This window comes from Helianthus annuus, chromosome 1 (genome assembly GCF_002127325.2).
Source record: "Helianthus annuus cultivar XRQ/B chromosome 1, HanXRQr2.0-SUNRISE, whole genome shotgun sequence".
Lineage (NCBI taxonomy): Eukaryota > Viridiplantae > Streptophyta > Magnoliopsida > Asterales > Asteraceae > Helianthus > Helianthus annuus.
In genome coordinates this window covers 42175151-42187183 of record NC_035433.2, presented here as the reverse complement: position 1 = coordinate 42187183, position 12033 = coordinate 42175151, and positions in this window count along the sequence as shown.

Sequence of the window (12033 nt, the reverse complement as noted above, 5' to 3'; positions counted from 1 at the left end):
CCCCTCATAAGTTAACTACTATTAATACTATAACCCGGCTATTTAGGACTGTATCCCTGCTGACTCAGACTACTTAGTCGAGGGTAACGTCACCGCCAAAAGCGGGGCCTACCATAATTTGCATTAATAACTTAATTCATTATCTTCCAATAATCCGACCCTTTAGGATTGTATCCTTGCTGACTCAAACTACTGGGTTGAGGGTAACGTCGCCTTCAAAAGATGGGCCTACTACAATAACTAAGATAATCTCTTAAACAAGTGCAAAGGTGCGAAAATAATCAAAGGTTATACTAATACACGAGTCGGATCCAAGTGATTCATCTTGTCTATCTGTTTTTATTTTTATTTTATTTTTCAGCATTTAGTTAGTTTTTATTTTCTTAGTTTAAAAACATTTTCTCACTTTTTGATTTGATTAGATGTTGAGGATAAACCGGTATTAAAAGCTCTTGTGTCCTTGGACGACCTCGGTATCTTACCAACACTATACTACGTCCACGATGGGTGCACTTGCCCATATGTGTGTTTAGTGTTAGTGAATATCGTGTTTTTATAAATTTAAAACTTGGCTAAAGGTGTAAAAAGGGCTTAATTATACATCTAAATTATATATACACCAACACACATCAAGTTTTTGGCGCCGCTGCCGGGGACACAAGGATTTTAAGAAAGTTAGGAATCAACGGCCTAATCATATTTTTGTTTTTCTTTTTAATTTTTAGGATTTTTTCTTAGTTTTTCAGCTTCTGCAGAGCTCAGCATGGGCCGTGCCCGCTGAACACGCCCCCGTGCTCAATCATTGGAACTGGCAATCCTGTTTTAAGTCAGACAGTAAGCTGAACACGGGGCCGTGTCCACTCAACACGCCCCCGTGCCCAAGATTCTCTTACTGAAAACAGAACCGTTAGATCCCGGCGGTTGGTAATTTCTGACACAAACATGAGTGATAGTAATTCTTTTTACTTTCGGAACTCTTATGGTACGTGGTGTCGATTATGTGGAGGCGAACATGAAGAACTAAAATGTTATTTTCTAAATTATAGGCCCCACTATATAGACCCACCGATTCCTTATAACCTTAAGAGGGGCGAAAGTAAAAATAAGTACTATCTCTCCCTCGAATGCGCCCAGCCAGATATTCTAGGGGAAATGCTCCTTGACGAGTTATTTCAGCTAGAAGAACTAATTCTAAATTGGTCAAAGGAACTTAGGAAGGATTTTATTGATCTGCCCCAAGACGATGACCATGAGGAAATGTTGGAACCGCATTCCGACAACCTCGTTGCTCCCGAAAATACCTTCATACCTAGAAAAGACTTGGACGGTAGTCGTCCCTGTGCCGATTGTGCCGTGAAGGACTCTCCATCGACTTCGTTCGGTGCATACATAGACCTGAGCGATTCGGCATACACCTTCTTTAACGAGAGCCTGGGAAAGGGTTGGACTTGTCCACCTAGAATGAAAATAGGAATTACCCTCACCGATAACCCTTGCGTTCTCGCCTTAATATATGACAATTAAGGTATCTTAGGCACTTTGGGGTTGTCCCAACGGATCAAGAACCACCCGATATAAATAAAATCTTTAGGAGCAACAAAACTCCATAAAACAGCCTCCCGACACGGGGCCGTGTCCGGTAAACACGACCCCGTGCCCACCCAGAAGATTCTTTGCTGATTTTGTCAGAATATGGACAAAATGTGTCAGGATTTTCTCTGCACACGGGGCCGTGCCCAGCGGACACGGGGCCGTGTCCAGCGTGCTGTCGTTTTCTTTAAATGCAGCCAGAATCCTGCTCATTTTTTACCACTTCACTAGACAGAGATTCCTGAGATCTTCACATATACCATCCTAGGTAAGTGCTAAAAGAAGGTTCCCAAGGACCATCTTGTCCTTTCCACTTTTGTTCATTTCTCCTTCTTCCAAAATTTTTCAAACATCTCCTCCATGGAAGCTTGGAAACCCCATGATTCCAACCTTCTATGAAAAGTTTGTAAGATTATTTGCTATGGATTCTTGTTTAAAGTTGATTTTATAACTTTGTTTTGAATTATCTAAGCTTAAACCACAGTTAAAAGATGTGAAAATAATTTAAAACCCAAGAATCCTTAGCCAAAAATCCTGCAGACAACTGAACACGGGCCGTGCTCAGTGAACATGGGGCCGTGTTCGAGGTGCTGTTGTTTTGGTCAAAAATCACACAAGGATAATGTAACCAAACTTTATGTAAACGGGGTATGATGCTTGGTTAATTATAAAAGTAAAGGATCACTTTTATGAGAAATATGCAAAGACACAATGATTTATACGAGGAAAAAGCCCTTGATCAATGTATGATCTCCGGCATAAAAAACCTCGGGTGATGGCAACTACCGATCACCAACTTCAATATAAGAAAAATATAGTTACAACTTCGGATGATAATGAGCTGAGTACAAGGATCACTATAGTTTCGAGTGTCTAAGCGTGTGAGAGTTGTGTTGTGTGTTCTTCCGAATGAGGAAGAGTGTTATATATACAAGTGTAGGTGACCTATTTTAGGTAAAAAGACTAATAATCAGCTCATTACCCCTTTAGAAATAAAAGTAAATCTAGCCTAAATTATCGCCCTTAAATCATGCCAAGTTTCCATATCCTTCACAACGTCCATCTCCGATTAAGCACATGCCATAGTTGTGAAGACGTGTCCTTTAATTATGATGCCAAGAGCGGATCCTGCTAGTCATTCCTGCAAAACAACATTAAATTCAACGAAAGCAACTGTTAGCATGAGGATCCTATGATGGTCCGTGATCCTGATCCTAGAAGTCTGCTGAGGATCACTATCTGCCAAAGAAACAAGGATCACTGGTTAGGATCACATGTGAGGATCATGTATTGTAAAAAATCCAGCCCTAACAATTGCCCCCAAAATATAAGGAGTTTATTGTAAATTAACGAGTTGTATTTTGTTTTGATCTTATCTCCAACGGGCAACTCCGAATAACTAGCCGTTACAACCGGACTAGCCGTTGCGATCATTACGTCACTGAAGTGACATCCCTGCAAATCATGATTATAAATAGGAGATAGGGTTGGGATCGATCCTCATTTAAATTCAAGATATCTTCCCTTTATAATCTCCATCGAAGGTTGATCAGGTATTCCCTTCCCTTCTCTTCTCTTTCTTTCTTCTATTACTCTGTTTTCTACTCCCCTGTTTCTATTCTCCCGCAAGGATGTTGCTACGAAATTCTCCTCATAAGGATCACAAGAAGAGTAGTCCCCTAAAAAGCCAAGGGATCATCAAGGACTCTCCTACTGAGAGATGCTGTTACACCGATGCTCTCATTGATAGGATCCGTCACTGTTTTCCGGCGGATACCGTCTTTAAATCTTTTTCTCCTATCGCCCTAAGTGATTTTATCTCCGACACCTGGGTGGCTTTTCCTGCAACTCCGTTCTCCATAGGATATTCGTATCCTTTTCCAGCCTTCACCCAATCTTTCTTTTCCTTAACCGGCATCTCTTATATCCAAGCTATGCCGATGATCTGGAGGGTTCTGTATACCTTCGAGAGGATCATTGAGCAGAAAGGGATTGACCTAGGGATGGCGGAGTTGGCCGAGCTTTATGATCTTACCTCGTTTGGCTCTTATCGATATTTGTTGAAACGGAAAGCTGGGGAGGATCACCCTGTTTTTAAGGTTACAAAAAATGATACAAATTGGAAGCGACGCTTCTTCTTTGTCAGAAGGGATACCATCCCTTATGGGAAGGATCTGCCCAAGGAGTGGGCCACTCATGGTAGGATAGAGGATCCTCGAAGGATCACTATCAGACTTGTCTCTTATGATGAGGATCACTAATGTCCTTTTTATCTTTTGTGCAGCTATATCCATTGCTCATCTTAAGTTGACCCCTGCCGCAAGAGAAAGAGTTTTAGCCTTTAAAAAGCTTGATCCTGAGGTTAGAAGTTTCCAAGTCACCGTCCAAGATTCACAAGAAGTATCCTCCGCATCTGCCACTATGTCAAGTAAGTATCCTTGTAAAAAGTAAGTCATATGTGAGATTGTTTGATTAATAAGGGAACTTATCTTGTTTTTTGATTGTGTAGGCGCTGGAAAGTCTGCCAAATCTGCCAAGTCTGCCTCCAAGTTTGGGATAGATGATCTCGCCCACGTCAAGTCTTCGAGGAGGAAGACTTCTGCTGCCAGTCCCTCCACTTCAGCCCCTAAAGCACCCATTAGGGGTAAGGGAAAGAAGAGGAAGACTTCTGAAGATCTCCATGGATTTCCTCTGCTTCGCCAACAGTTTCTCGACTATGTTAATGAGGTAAGGATCACTGCCCCTGTTGGTTATCCTTCTTGAATATCCTGCTTGCATATCATGCTTTTTTATGGATCACCTGATCCTGAATCTACCTTACTTCTCTTTTGCAGAAACTTGCTGAGATCGAGACCTATCTTGGACATGTCGAGGATCAGGAAAGCCAAATCGCCGACCTCCAACAAATGGGCGTGTTGATGGATCTCAAGATTGCAGATCTTGAGAAGGAACTCCGGGCTACAAAGGATGAGGCTGCTTAAAGGCTGATTGACATGGATGGCGAGAAGCAGGAGATCACCCAGGATGCCAAGGTTTCTGCAGCAATTGCCATGTACAAGATACAACTACAGATGGCTGCGGAGGCTCAGGATCCTGCCTTTGACAAAAGCACATGGGATGTTGAGGGTTGGAAGGCAAGACTGGCGGAACTGGAGGACGAGGATGAAGCTGAGGATATCCCAATGCTGGAGGGTGGTGATGCTGACAAGGATCAGGGCGGAGAAGCTGGTGGTGATGGAGCAGCAAAGGTGTAGGCTGCATGATTGGGCGATGATGGATATTTGTGACTAGGCCGGAGCCCAATTTTTTAAGCTTGGTAGTGGTTTGTGGTTGTGGTTTTTGAAACAATTGATGGTCTGTAATCTTTGAACAATAGTTTTTAGGGTTAAGGATCCTGGATCCTTCGAACAATAGGTAGGATCGCAAAAGGTGGAGGGATCCTCTGTTTGGGGGATGAAGCCTTTGTGATCCCGCCGCCTTTAATTTCCTGCACCTGCTAAGACCGCATAGACAATGGACACCCTTTGCCAACCCATGTGGACGGGCCACGTTTTGCTGGTAGAAATGTGGGTTGGCAATTTTGACAACTTTTTGAAAGGGTTTAAGATCCTTTTGTTAATAATATAACTCTAACTTTTCTAGCTTATCTCGTGTTGTTATCCTTTATTTATCTTCTTATTTCCCAGTTTTTAGAAACATATTTGTTAGAGTAACAAGAGTTGAGCAAACCATGTTTAATAAATTTAGGATATGATCCTAGATCAAATATCCTATCATTGAAAATTTTCAAGGATCATAGTTTTAGTTGTCAAAGTGTAGGGGTTGGTTAGTATAATCAAAATAGTCAAGGATCATACCTGAGGATCCAAGTTAGGATCCTAACCTTTAATCAAGATAACCATAAGTGAGACTTTAATGGATGATAAGGATTAAGGATCCTTATTTGTTTAACTTCGAGAACCTGAAAAATGGAACATATCTTGGGACTAAGCCAATGTAAAAGATAAATTAGTAGCTGGGGACATGCCCAAAGGATAACTGGGGATGATCCCAAAGGATCACTGGGGACAAGCCCAAAGGATAACTGGGGACAAGCCCAAAGGATAACTGGGGACAAGCCCAAAGGATAACTGGGGACAAGCCCAAAGGATAACTGGGGACAAGCCCAAAGGATCGTATGTAAACTGGAGTATGGCCCTTACTGGCGACTATCCAAACTTAGTGACATGAAAATGTCAAAACCTTAGCTAACGTGAAAACGTTAGAAACCTTATGAACGGATGTATGGTACGTCTACCATTATACGTAGGATCCTGGGTATAGCCAGTACGATGAGGTTGTCAGCCCCGGAAGTGGGTACTGGTCCCAAAGACGTGAACTATATCAGGATCATCGTGCGCTGCTGGCGGAAACTGGGGATAATCCCAAGGATAACTGGGGTTAGACCCAAGGATCTGCGTTGCTTTTGATGATCTTTGACGATATGCTGTAGATACCTGAACTATCATAACTCAAATGGTTTGTGAGAAGAGGATGAAGGATACAGGATCCTTATCCTTTGGTAAAAAGTAAGGAAATGTAATAGTTTTAAGATAAGGACATTACCAGAGTAAGGATCACTGACATCACCGGGATTCTTTGAGGATACTTCAATGTAAGGATCACATGCTTGAAGGATCATGTTCACATAAAGTATCTCTTTAAGTGAACAGCATTCCAGGCTCTTGGTAACAAGTTTCCTTCCATAGTTAGCAATCTGTATGCCCCCTTTCCTGCTTCAGCTTCAATCAAGTAAGGGCCTTCCCACTTTGGTGCTAACTTCCCGTCAGCAGGATTAACAGTGTTTTGGAATGTTTTTCTCAACACCATATCTCCGACTTGGAACTTCCTTATCCTAACATTTTTGTTGTAAGCACCAGCCATTCTTTGTTGGTAGCTTGCCATCCTTATCCTAGCCAGATCCCTGATTTCCTCAATAGTATCCAAATCCTGAGCCAGGATTGTAGCATTTTCTTCAGGATCACGAGTACTTGTTCTAGCAGTTGGGATCACCATCTCTGTTGGGATCACTGCTTCTGCCCCAAATACCAAAGAAAAAGGTGTTTGACCAGTGGCATTCTTGGGAGTTGTTCTATCAGCCCATAGCACATAAGGTAACTCCTCTGCCCATTTTCCCTTCTTGGATCCTAGTTTCTTCTTCAGATTGTTGATGATGATCTTGTTGGATGATTCTGCTTGGCCATTGGCCTGTGGATGAACTGGTGTTGATGTTATCATCTTGATTCCCCAACTGTCACAAAAGTTAGTAGTTCTGCTTCCAATGAATTGGGAACCATTATCACATACAATTTCAGAGGGAATGCCAAATCTAGTTATAATGTTTCTTTTGATAAAGGATATAACTTCTTTTTCTCTGACTTGAGCAAAAGCTTCAGCCTCTATCCACTTAGAGAAGTAGTCAGTCATGGCAAGCATAAATACTTTTCCACCAGGTGCTTTAGGGAGCTTGCCAACTATATCCATTCCCCATCTCATGAATGGCCAAGAGGATGGTATGGGGTGTAGCAATTCAGCTGGTTGATGAAGGATATTGCTGTGTCTTTGGCAAGGATCACATTTCCTAGCATATTCTACAGCATCCCTTTTCATGGTTGGCCAGTAGTATCCTGTTCTTAGGATCCTTGAGAATAATGCCCTGCCCCCAGTGTGGTTTCCACAATCTCCTTCATGGAAGTCTCTCAACACTTCTTCAATTTCAGGATCCTCAATACATCTTAAATATGGTCCTGCAAGGGATCGTTTATATAGCACATTATTTAAGATTGTAAATTGAGATACCTTAATCCTGGAAGCTCTAGGATTTTCTCCCATCGGAATCTCCCCGTGTTGCAAGTATTTCATGATTGGTGAGACCCATGATCATATATAAGATTGAGCTTCTTCACTAGGGATTACTGCAGTATCCTCTTCTATTTCCATGGCCACCTGATTTTCAATAGCAGGAGCCAGGATATGGATGATAGGAATACTTATATCTTCTGGAATCTTTAAGGATGATCCTAGGTTGGCCAATGCATCAGCTTCCGTGTTATCCTCCCTTGGTACCTGTGTTAAGCTGAAAGAAACAAAAGAAAGTGCCAATTTTTTGACTACCACTAAATATTTGGTTAGTTTTTCACCTTTAACAGCATAGGATCCATTAAAGTGATTGGTGATCAATAATGAGTCTACATATACTTTAAGATATTTCACCCCCATATCCTTAGCAATTTGCAAGCCAGCAATTAAGGCTTCATATTCAGCCTCATTGTTAGTTGCTTGGAACTCACAGGCTATGGAGTGGGGTATTATGTCCCCCTGTGGCGATTTTAGTAGTATCCCGAGCCCTGTGCCCTTGACATTTGAGGATCCATCAGTGTGCAGTATCCAAGGATCCTTGGTCTCATCCAGCTGTTGGACCTCCAATTCTGCTTCTTTTTGTAGATCACTACTGAAATCAGCCACAAAGTCAGCTAGTGCTTGGGATTTAATGGCTGTTCTTGGCTCATATCTTATATCATGGGCACTAAGCTTTACTGCCCACTTAGCCATTCTTCCTGACATCTCTGGTTTCCTGAGGACATTCTTAATTGGAAAGTTAGTTCTAACAACAATAGTATGGGTTTCAAAATAATGCCTTAGCTTAGTTGATGCCATAATTAATGCAAGAATAAGTTTTTCGAGGTGTGAGTACCTGGTTTCGGCATCAAGTAAACTCTTACTTACATAGTAGATAGGATGTTGTGTACCTTCGTGATCCTTAACACGGACAGCACTTACAGCGGTTGAGGATACCGCCAAATATAAGGATAACACATCTCCTTTTTCGGGCTTTGATAATGCTGGTGCTGTTCAGAGCTGCTATCCTGCCTGTTAGCCTTTGCACATCCTTAGCATTGGCAGGGGACTTGATGTTTACTAGTGCTTTAATTTGCTCCGGACTTGCCTCAATGCCCCTCTGAGTTACCATATATCCTAGGAATTTACCTGCCTTAACACCAAAGTGGCACTTTGAAGGATTAAGCTTCATGTTATAATTATCAAGGATATCAAATGCTTCCTCCAAATCCCTTAGGTGATCCTCAGCTTTCTTTGATTTGACTACCATATCATCTATGTATACTTCCATAGTTTGTCCAATTTGATCTTTGAACATCATATTCACCAGCCTTTGATATGTTGCACCTGCATTTCTTAATCCAAAAGGCATGGCAATATAACAATACAAACATGTTGGGGTCATAAAGGCTGTATCCTCTTGGTCAGATGGTTCCATCTGAATTTGTTGGAATCCAGATGATGCATCCATAAAGGTTAACAGTTCATGCCCCGCTGTTGCATCCACCATGGAGTCAATGTGGGGTAATGGGAAAGGATCCTTGGGACATGCCTTATTTAAATCAGTGAAATCGACACATACCCTCCACTTTCCGTTTTTCTTTTGGACAACGACCACATTGGCTAACCATTTTGGATACTTTACCTCTCTGATCATACCTGCTCGAAGTAGTCTCTCTACTTCTTCTTGGATAATGGCATTCCTTTCCGGTGCAAACTTCCTCCTTTTTTGATGGATTGGTTTGATAGACCTGTCAATGCCAAGTTTGTGAGTAATAATATCCTTAGATATACCTGTCATATCTTCATGTTTCCAAGCAAAGGTAGATTTTCTTCTTTTGAGGAAGGATATTAAGTCTTCTTTCATCTTGCCAAGGATCCCTGATCCGATATAGATTTTTGATTCAGGATCACTAGGATCCAAGAGGATTTTGTCCACATCTTGTTCCCTTGCCTCCAAGACATTCCTCGGAGGATACTGTAATTGCTATTGCTCCCTTGGCTTCGAGGTTGGCTTCATAGATGAGGTATAACAATCCTTAGCCTCCTGCTGATCACTGTCGATCTTGATTATTCCCCATGGGCTAGGGAGCTTCACACATTGATGGTAGGTGGATGGGACTGCTTTCATATCATGTATCCAGGGCCTGCCAAGGATAACATTGCAACAAGATAAACAGTCAATCACACAAAATTTTTTGATAATTATGTAATCCTTCCACGTAGATTGGGAGTTTGATGTCCCCCAGAGTTTTCTTCGTTTCTCCACTGAATCCTACAAGCACGGAGGATCTTGGTATGATGTCTGATTCTGGGATACCCATTTTCTTCAGAACATCAAGCTGGATAATGTTCACTGAGCTTCCTCCATCGATAAGGATCCTGCGGACAAAATGGTTAGAGATGAAGAGAGTAATAACTAAACTATCATGATGAGGATCCTGAATGTTAATGCGATCATCCTCATCAAACGTTATCATCTTCCCCTCTGAGACACTTGATGTTCTAATAGGTCTTTCTCCATTATCCATTTTTGACTCCTTTGCATGCCTTTTGGCCGCCGAGAAGGATGTACCACAGATGTCTGATCCTCCGGAAATAAAGTTGATCACTTGTGCATTTGTCGGAGGTGCTGGAGCCTTTTCAGGGATCCTTTCAGGATCCTGAGTCCTTTGCTTTTTTCTTCCCAACAGTTCTTTTAGGTGCCCCTTGCTTAACAGATATCCAATCTCTTTTCTTAAAGCTATGCATTCTTCGGTTAGATGCCCGAAATCCTCATGGTATGCACACCATTTTGACTTGTCTTTAGTCCCGGATGGTTTATCATTCTTCCTGGGCCACCTAGCTTTTTCACCTAGATTCTGCATTGCAAGGATTAGTTCCTGATTATCAACGGAAAAACAATATTCTGAGATTGGAGGATAATCTTCATCATCCTCTTCTTGGTCAACAGCATGCACATTCTGGTTCTCATTTCTATGGTAGGATTTGAATTTGTTGTTCTTGAAGGAGGATCCTTGCTTCTCCTATTTTGAGGATCCTACTTGTCTCTCCTGGATCCTCTTGTCATCCTCTAGCCGGATGAACCTGAGTGCCCGAGTTCTTACTTCATCTAGGTTCCTGCATGGTGTCATAACAAGATCATCATAGAATAATGAATCCTTAAGCAGTCCCATTTTGAAGGCTTCAACAGCCGTAGCCATATCCAAGTTGGGAATGTCCAAGGATTCTTTACTAAATTTAGTTATGTAATCCCTTAATGATTCATTATGACTTTGAGTTACTCTATATAAATCACTGATTAATCTTTCAAATTTTCTACTACAAGAGAATTGGTTATTGAATAAATTAACTAAATTAGCAAATGAAGTAATAGAGTAAGGGGGAAGACTTAGCAGTCACTTAAGAGCTGATCCAGTAAGAGTGGATCCAAATCCTTTACATAGGCATGCTTCCTTCAGCTTTTCTGGGATAGGATTGATCTCCATCCTCTCCCTGTATTGTGCTATGTGCTCCTCTGGATCCGTTATACCATAAATACAGCTTCATAGTAGGGATATGGAACCTTTTGGGTACCTCTGCATCACAAATTGGTGGTGCAAAGCGAGATACCTTGTGGCTTCCATCTGCAATCTCTGGGATAGGCTTGACTACCCCTGGAACACTTGAGATCATATCTTTTAGCTTCTGCAATTCCCTGGCCATAGCATGATTGACACCTGTATCCTGCATGAATCCATGGTTAGTAGTAAGATGATTATTTAAAGTGTTACCTCCCATTGAGTTCAAGTTAGTGAATCCATATTGCTGGGATTCAGGGATAACGGAGGGACTAGTGGAAGCAATGGTCTGCATTGGAATGAAGTCCCCTTGATGGACATCTAGACTTCCTGTTTGCAAACTTTTCAGGGATCCTGGCATCTGGAAGGATCCTGGTATTTGGAGGGATCCTGGTACGAAGGAGGATTCTTGAACCTGGGATGATCCTGGAACGAAGGAGGATCCTTGACCCTGGGATGATCCTGGAATAAAGTAGGATCCTTGAAACTGCTGTGCTCCCGGATAGGCTCCCGAATTCATGAAGGATCCCATATGCTGGGGATAGGATCCTGCCGGCTGAAAGTGTGAGCCTGATGCCTGAGTCATTGCTGTCGATCCGAGGTGCAATCCTCTTGATTCTCCCATAATTTGCACGTCTGGAATTCCTGATGGCTGAAAAGTAATCATTGGAGTATCAAAGCTCAAGGATTTGGGCATCAGTGGGGAATGATCCTCTGCCGTTTTCTTTTGTCTTTTGAGATCTCCAATTTCCTTGAGGATCCTTTCATTAGTTTCATCCTGCCGCTGCATACGATCCTTCATCTGCAAAATCAAAGTAAATACATCACTAGTACTGGGAATATAAGAATTCATAGCAGAAGGAGATGGAGTTTTAGAATTAGTAGGAGTTTGTCTCTTCTCAGCATTCTTCTGGGATCCTGCCGGTGGTGGAGGCAGAATGTTCTGGTACGAGGTGACTGCAGACATTGCCGTGGACATGTTTTTCAATGATGAAGCCATGTAATT